Consider the following 8,888-nt stretch of genomic DNA (forward strand, 5'->3'; position numbering starts at 1 on the left):
TCCTCAAAAAACACATCATTTCTTGAAATTTTTTTAGTGGAATCGATTTCAAATGGAATCAACAAGTTATACATCATCTTAAAGAGGAACGATTAAGCTTTAATTTGGTATAAAAATCATTTTAACATCTTTTTTCATTTTTTGAATTTTATCATTTTTTTCGCGATTCCACTAAATATTGAAAAACACATCATTTCTTTAAAATCCTTTAGTGGAATCGATTTCAAATTGAAGGAACGAGTTATACCTCATTTTAAAGAGGAAGGATTAAGCTTTAATTTGGAGCAAAAATCATTTTTTCATCTTTAAAAATAAGACATCCACAATTTTTTGAATTTTATTATTTTTTTTCGCGATTCTACTAGATCCTCAAAAACACATCGATTCTTTAAAATTCTTTAGTGGAATCGATTTCAAATTGAAGCAACCAGTTATATAGCATTTTAAAGAGAAAGGATGAAGCTTCAATTTGGTGCAAAAGTCATTTCATAGTCTTCAAAAATAAGACCACCACGATTTTTTTAATTTCATCATTTTTTTCGCGATTCTACTAAATCCTCAAAAACATATCATTACTTTAAAATTATTTAGTGGATTCGATTTCAAATTGAAGCAACTATTTATACATCATTTTAAAGAGAAAGGATTAAGCTTCAATTTGGTATAAAAATCATTTCTTCATCTTTAAAAATAAGACCTCCACGATTTTTTGAATTTCATCATTTTTTTCGCGATTCTACTAAATCCTCAAAAACACATCATTACTTTAAAATTATTTAGTGGATTCGGTTTCAAATTGAAGCAACTATTTATACATCATTTTAAAGAGAAAGGATTAAGCTTCAATTTGGTATAAAAATCAATTCTCCATCTTTAAAAATAAGACCTCCACGATTTTTTGAATTTCATCATTTTTTTCGCGATTCTACTAAATCCTCAAAAACATATCATTACTTTAAAATTCTTTAGTGGAATCGATTTCAAACTGAAGCAACGAATTATACATCATTTTAAAGAGAAAGGATTAAGCTTCAATTTGGTATAAAAATCATTTCTTCATCTTTAAAAATAAGACCTCCACGATTTTTTGAATTTCATCATTTTTTTCGCGATTCTACTAAATCCTCAAAAACATATCATTACTTTAAAATTCTTTAGTGGAATCGATTTCAAACTGAAGCAACGAATTATACATCATTTTAAAGAGAAAGGATTAAGCTTCAATTTGGTATAAAAATCATTTCTTCATTTTCAAAAATAAGATTTCCACGATTTTTTGAATTTTATCATTTTTTCGCGATTCCACTAAATCCTCAAAAACACATCAATTCTTTAAAATTCTTTAGTGGAATCGATTTCAAATTGAAGCAACGAGTTATACATCATTTTAAAGAGGAAGGATTAAGCTTCAATTTGGTATAAAAATCATTTCTTCATCTTTAAAAATAAGACCTCCACGATTTTTTTAATTTCATCATTTTTTTCGCGATTCTACTAAATCCTCAAAAACACATCATTACTTTAAAATTATTTAGTGGATTCGATTTCAAATTGAAGCAACTATTTATACATCATTTTAAAGAGAAAGGATTAAGCTTCAATTTGGTATAAAAATCATTTCTTCATCTTTAAAAATAAGACCTCCACGATTTTTTGAATTTCATCATTTTTTTCGCGATTCTACTAAATCCTCAAAAACATATCATTACTTTAAAATTCTTTAGTGGAATCGATTTCAAACTGAAGCAACGAATTATACATCATTTTAAAGAGAAAGGATTAAGCTTCAATTTGGTATAAAAATCATTTCTTCATCTTTAAAAATAAGACCTCCACGATTTTTTGAATTTCATCATTTTTTTCGCGATTCTACTAAATCCTCAAAAACATATCATTACTTTAAAATTCTTTAGTGGAATCGATTTCAAACTGAAGCAACGAATTATACATCATTTTAAAGAGAAAGGATTAAGCTTCAATTTGGTATAAAAATCATTTCTTCATTTTCAAAAATAAGATTTCCACGATTTTTTGAATTTTATCATTTTTTCGCGATTCCACTAAATCCTCAAAAACACATCAATTCTTTAAAATTCTTTAGTGGAATCGATTTCAAATTGAAGCAACGAGTTATACATCATTTTAAAGAGGAAGGATTAAGCTTCAATTTGGTATAAAAATCATTTCTTCATCTTTAAAAATAAGACCTCCACGATTTTTTTAATTTCATCATTTTTTTCGCGATTCTACTAAATCCTCAAAAACACATCATTACTTTAAAATTATTTAGTGGATTCGGTTTCAAATTGAAGCAACTATTTATACATCATTTTAAAGAGAAAGGATTAAGCTTCAATTTGGTATAAAAATCATTTCTCCATCTTTAAAAATAAGACCTCCACGATTTTTTGAATTTCATCATTTTTTTCGCGATTCTACTAAATCCTCAAAAACACATCATTACTTTAAAATTATTTAGTGGAATCGATTTCAAATTGAAGCAACTAGTTATACATCATTTTAAAGAGGAACGATTAAGCTTCAATTTGGTTTAAAAATCATTTCATCATCTTCAAAAATAAGACATTCACAATTTTTTGAATTTTATCATTTTTTTCGCGATTCCACTAAATCCTCAAAAACACATCAATTCTTTAAAATTCTTTAGTGGAATCGATTTCAAATTGAAGCAACGAGTTATACATCATTTTAAAGAGGAAGGATTAAGCTTCAATTTGGTATAAAAATCATTTCTTCATCTTTAAAAATAAGACCTCCACGATTTTTTTAATTTCATCATTTTTTTCGCGATTCTACTAAATCCTCAAAAACACATCATTACTTTAAAATTATTTAGTGGATTCGGTTTCAAATTGAAGCAACTATTTATACATCATTTTAGAGAGAAAGGATTACGCTTCAATTTGGTATAAAAATCATTTCTCCATCTTTAAAAATAAGACCTCCACGATTTTTTGAATTTCATCATTTTTTTCGCGATTCTACTAAATCCTCAAAAACACATCATTACTTTAAAATTATTTAGTGGAATCGATTTCAAATTGAAGCAACTAGTTATACATCATTTTAAAGAGGAACGATTAAGCTTCAATTTGGTTTAAAAATCATTTCATCATCTTCAAAAATAAGACATTCACGATTTTTTGAATTTTATCATTTTTTTCGCGATTCCACTAAATCCTCAAAAACACATCAATTCTTTAAAATTCTTTAGTGGAATCGATTTCAAATTGAAGCAACGAGTTATACATCATTTTAAAGAGGAAGGATTAAGCTTCAATTTGGTATAAAAATCATTTCTTCATCTTTAAAAATAAGACTTCCACGATTTTTTGAATTTTATCATTTTTTTCGCGATTCTACTAAAATTTCAAAAACACATCATTTCTTTAAAATTCTTTAGTGGAATCGATTTCAAATTGAAGCAACGAGTTATATAGCATTTTAAAGAGGAACGATTAAGCTTCAATTTGGTACAAAAATCATTTCATCATCTTTAAAAATAAGACCTCCACGATTTTTTGAATTTCATCATTTTTATCGGGATTCTACTAAATCCTCAAAAACACATCATTTCTTTAAAATTCTTTAGTGGAATCGATTTCAAATTGAAGCAACGAGTTATATAGCATTTTAAAGACGAACGATTAAGCTTCAATTTGGTACAAAAATCATTTCATCATCTTCAAAAATAAGACATCCACGATTTTTTGAATTTTATCATTTTTTTCGCGATTTCACTAAATCCTCAAAAACACATCATTTCTTTAAAATTCCTTAGTGGAATCGATTTCAAATTGAAGCAACGACTTATACATCATTTTAAAGGGAAAAGATTAAGCTTCAATTTGGTGCAAAAATCATTGTTTCATCTTCAAAAATAAGATTTCCACGATTTTTTGAATTTTATCATTTTTTTCGCGATTCCACTAAATCCTCAAAAACACATCATTTCTTTAAAATCCTTTAGTGGAATCGATTTCAAATTGAAGCAACGATTTATACATCATTTTAAAGAGAAAGGATTAAGCTTCAATTTGGTATAAAAATCATTTCTTCATCTTTAAAAATAAAACCTGTACGATTTTTTGAATTTTATCATTTTTATCGTGATTCTACTAAATCCTCAAAAACACAGCATTTCTTTTAAATTCTTTAGTGTAATCGATTTCAAATTGAAGCAACGAGTTATATAACATTTTAAAGAGAAAGGATTAAGCTTCAATTTGGTGCAAAAATCATTTCATCATCTTCAAAAATAAGACCTCCACGATTTTTTGAATTTTATCATTTTTATCGTGATTCTACTAAATCCTCAAAAACACAGCATTTCTTTTAAATTCTTTAGTGTAATCGATTTCAAATTGAAGCAACGAGTTATATAACATTTTAAAGAGAAAGGATTAAGCTTCAATTTGGTGCAAAAATCATTTCATCATCTTCAAAAATAAGACCTCCACGATTTTTTGAATTTTATCATTTTTTTTGCGATTCTACTAAGTCCTGAAAAACACATCATTTCTTTAAAATACTTTAATGGAATCGATTTCAAATTGAAGCAACGAGTTATACACCATTTTAAAGAGGAAGGATTAAGCTTCAATTTGATATAAAAATCATTTCTTCATCTTTAAAAATAAGACCTCCACGATTTTTTGAATTTCATCATTTTTTTCGCGATTCTACTAAATCCTCAAAAACACATCATTTCTTTAAAATACCTTAATGGAATCGATTTCAAATTGAAGCAACGAGTTATACATCATTTTAAAGAGAAAGGATTAAGCTTCAATTTGGTATAAAAATCATTTCTTCATCTTCAAAAATAAGACCTCCACGATTTTTTGAATTTCATCATTTTTTTCGCGATTCTACTAAATCCTCAAAAACACATCAATTCATTAAAATTCTTTAGTGGAATCAATTTCAAATTGAAGCAACAAGTTATACATCATTTTAAAGAGAAAGGATTAAGCTTCAATTTGGCGCAAAAATCATTTCATCATCTTCAAAAATAAGACATCCACGATTTTTTGAATTTTATCATTTTTTTCGCGATTCCACCAAATCCTCAAAAACACATCATTTCTTTAAAATCCTTTAGTGGAATCGATTTCAAATTGAAGCAACGACTTATACATCATTTTAAAGAGAAAGGATTAAGCTTCAATTTGGTATAAAAATCATTTCTTCATCTTTAAAAATAAGACCTCCACGATTTTTTGAATTTCATCATTTTTTTCGCGATTCTACTAAAATTTCAAAAACACATCATTTCTTTAAAATTCTTTAGTGGAATCGATTTCAAATTGAAGCAATGTCTTATACATCATTTTAAAGAGAAAGGATTAAGCTTCAATTTGGTACAAAAATCATTTCATCATCTTCAAAAATAAAACATCCACGATTTTTTGAATTTTATCATTTTTTTCACAATTCTACTAAATAATCAAAAACACATCATTCCTTTAAAATTCTTTAGTGGAATCGATTTCAAATTGAAGCAATGTCTTATACATCATTTTAAAGTAGAAGGATTATGCTTCAATTTAGTATAAAAATCATTTCTTCATCTTTAAAAATAAAACCTACCTATATGATTTTTTGAATTTTTTCATTTCTTTCACGATTCTACTAAACAATCAAAAACACATCATTTCTTTCAAATTCTTTAGTGAAATCGATTTCAAATTGACGCAACGAGTTATATAACATTTTAAAGAAGAAAGATTAAGCTTCAATTTGGTGCAAAAATCATTTCATCATCTTCAAAAATAAGACATCCACGATTTTTTGAATTTTATCATTTTTATCGTGATTCTACTAAATCCTCAAAAACACATCATTTCTTTAAAATCTTTTAGTGGAAGAATCGACTTCAAATTGAAGCAACAACTTATATATCATTTTAAAGAAGAAAGATTAAGCTTCAATTTGATGCAAAAATTATTTTTTCATTTTTCAAAATAAGACCTCCACGATTTTTTGAATTTTATCATTTTTTTCGCGATTTCACTAAATCCTCAAAAACACATCATTTCTTTAAAATTCCTTAGTGGAATCGATTTCAAATTGAAGCAACGACTTATACATCATTTTAAAGAGGAATGATTAAGCTTCAATTTGGTATAAAAATCATTTTACATCTTTTTTGATTTTTTGAATTTTATCATTTTTTCTCTATTCCACCAAATCCTCAAAAAACACATCATTTCTTGAAATTTTTTTAGTGGAATCGATTTCAAATGGAATCAACAAGTTATACATCATCTTAAAGAGGAACGATTAAGCTTTAATTTGGTATAAAAATCATTTTAACATCTTTTTTCATTTTTTGAATTTTATCATTTTTTTCGCGATTCCACTAAATATTGAAAAACACATCATTTCTTTAAAATCCTTTAGTGGAATCGATTTCAAATTGAAGGAACGAGTTATACCTCATTTTAAAGAGGAAGGATTAAGCTTTAATTTGGAGCAAAAATCATTTTTTCATCTTTAAAAATAAGACATCCACAATTTTTTGAATTTTATTATTTTTTTTCGCGATTCTACTAGATCCTCAAAAACACATCGATTCTTTAAAATTCTTTAGTGGAATCGATTTCAAATTGAAGCAACCAGTTATATAGCATTTTAAAGAGAAAGGATGAAGCTTCAATTTGGTGCAAAAGTCATTTCATAGTCTTCAAAAATAAGACCACCACGATTTTTTTAATTTCATCATTTTTTTCGCGATTCTACTAAATCCTCAAAAACATATCATTACTTTAAAATTATTTAGTGGATTCGATTTCAAATTGAAGCAACTATTTATACATCATTTTAAAGAGAAAGGATTAAGCTTCAATTTGGTATAAAAATCATTTCTTCATCTTTAAAAATAAGACCTCCACGATTTTTTGAATTTCATCATTTTTTTCGCGATTCTACTAAATCCTCAAAAACACATCATTACTTTAAAATTATTTAGTGGATTCGGTTTCAAATTGAAGCAACTATTTATACATCATTTTAAAGAGAAAGGATTAAGCTTCAATTTGGTATAAAAATCAATTCTCCATCTTTAAAAATAAGACCTCCACGATTTTTTGAATTTCATCATTTTTTTCGCGATTCTACTAAATCCTCAAAAACATATCATTACTTTAAAATTCTTTAGTGGAATCGATTTCAAACTGAAGCAACGAATTATACATCATTTTAAAGAGAAAGGATTAAGCTTCAATTTGGTATAAAAATCATTTCTTCATCTTTAAAAATAAGACCTCCACGATTTTTTGAATTTCATCATTTTTTTCGCGATTCTACTAAATCCTCAAAAACATATCATTACTTTAAAATTCTTTAGTGGAATCGATTTCAAACTGAAGCAACGAATTATACATCATTTTAAAGAGAAAGGATTAAGCTTCAATTTGGTATAAAAATCATTTCTTCATTTTCAAAAATAAGATTTCCACGATTTTTTGAATTTTATCATTTTTTCGCGATTCCACTAAATCCTCAAAAACACATCAATTCTTTAAAATTCTTTAGTGGAATCGATTTCAAATTGAAGCAACGAGTTATACATCATTTTAAAGAGGAAGGATTAAGCTTCAATTTGGTATAAAAATCATTTCTTCATCTTTAAAAATAAGACCTCCACGATTTTTTTAATTTCATCATTTTTTTCGCGATTCTACTAAATCCTCAAAAACACATCATTACTTTAAAATTATTTAGTGGATTCGATTTCAAATTGAAGCAACTATTTATACATCATTTTAAAGAGAAAGGATTAAGCTTCAATTTGGTATAAAAATCATTTCTTCATCTTTAAAAATAAGACCTCCACGATTTTTTGAATTTCATCATTTTTTTCGCGATTCTACTAAATCCTCAAAAACATATCATTACTTTAAAATTCTTTAGTGGAATCGATTTCAAACTGAAGCAACGAATTATACATCATTTTAAAGAGAAAGGATTAAGCTTCAATTTGGTATAAAAATCATTTCTTCATCTTTAAAAATAAGACCTCCACGATTTTTTGAATTTCATCATTTTTTTCGCGATTCTACTAAATCCTCAAAAACATATCATTACTTTAAAATTCTTTAGTGGAATCGATTTCAAACTGAAGCAACGAATTATACATCATTTTAAAGAGAAAGGATTAAGCTTCAATTTGGTATAAAAATCATTTCTTCATTTTCAAAAATAAGATTTCCACGATTTTTTGAATTTTATCATTTTTTCGCGATTCCACTAAATCCTCAAAAACACATCAATTCTTTAAAATTCTTTAGTGGAATCGATTTCAAATTGAAGCAACGAGTTATACATCATTTTAAAGAGGAAGGATTAAGCTTCAATTTGGTATAAAAATCATTTCTTCATCTTTAAAAATAAGACCTCCACGATTTTTTTAATTTCATCATTTTTTTCGCGATTCTACTAAATCCTCAAAAACACATCATTACTTTAAAATTATTTAGTGGATTCGGTTTCAAATTGAAGCAACTATTTATACATCATTTTAAAGAGAAAGGATTAAGCTTCAATTTGGTATAAAAATCATTTCTCCATCTTTAAAAATAAGACCTCCACGATTTTTTGAATTTCATCATTTTTTTCGCGATTCTACTAAATCCTCAAAAACACATCATTACTTTAAAATTATTTAGTGGAATCGATTTCAAATTGAAGCAACTAGTTATACATCATTTTAAAGAGGAACGATTAAGCTTCAATTTGGTTTAAAAATCATTTCATCATCTTCAAAAATAAGACATTCACAATTTTTTGAATTTTATCATTTTTTTCGCGATTCCACTAAATCCTCAAAAACACATCAATTCTTTAAAATTCTTTAGTGGAAT

Source organism: Onthophagus taurus, unplaced genomic scaffold (genome assembly GCF_036711975.1).
Source record: "Onthophagus taurus isolate NC unplaced genomic scaffold, IU_Otau_3.0 ScKx7SY_15, whole genome shotgun sequence".
NCBI lineage: Eukaryota > Metazoa > Arthropoda > Insecta > Coleoptera > Scarabaeidae > Onthophagus > Onthophagus taurus.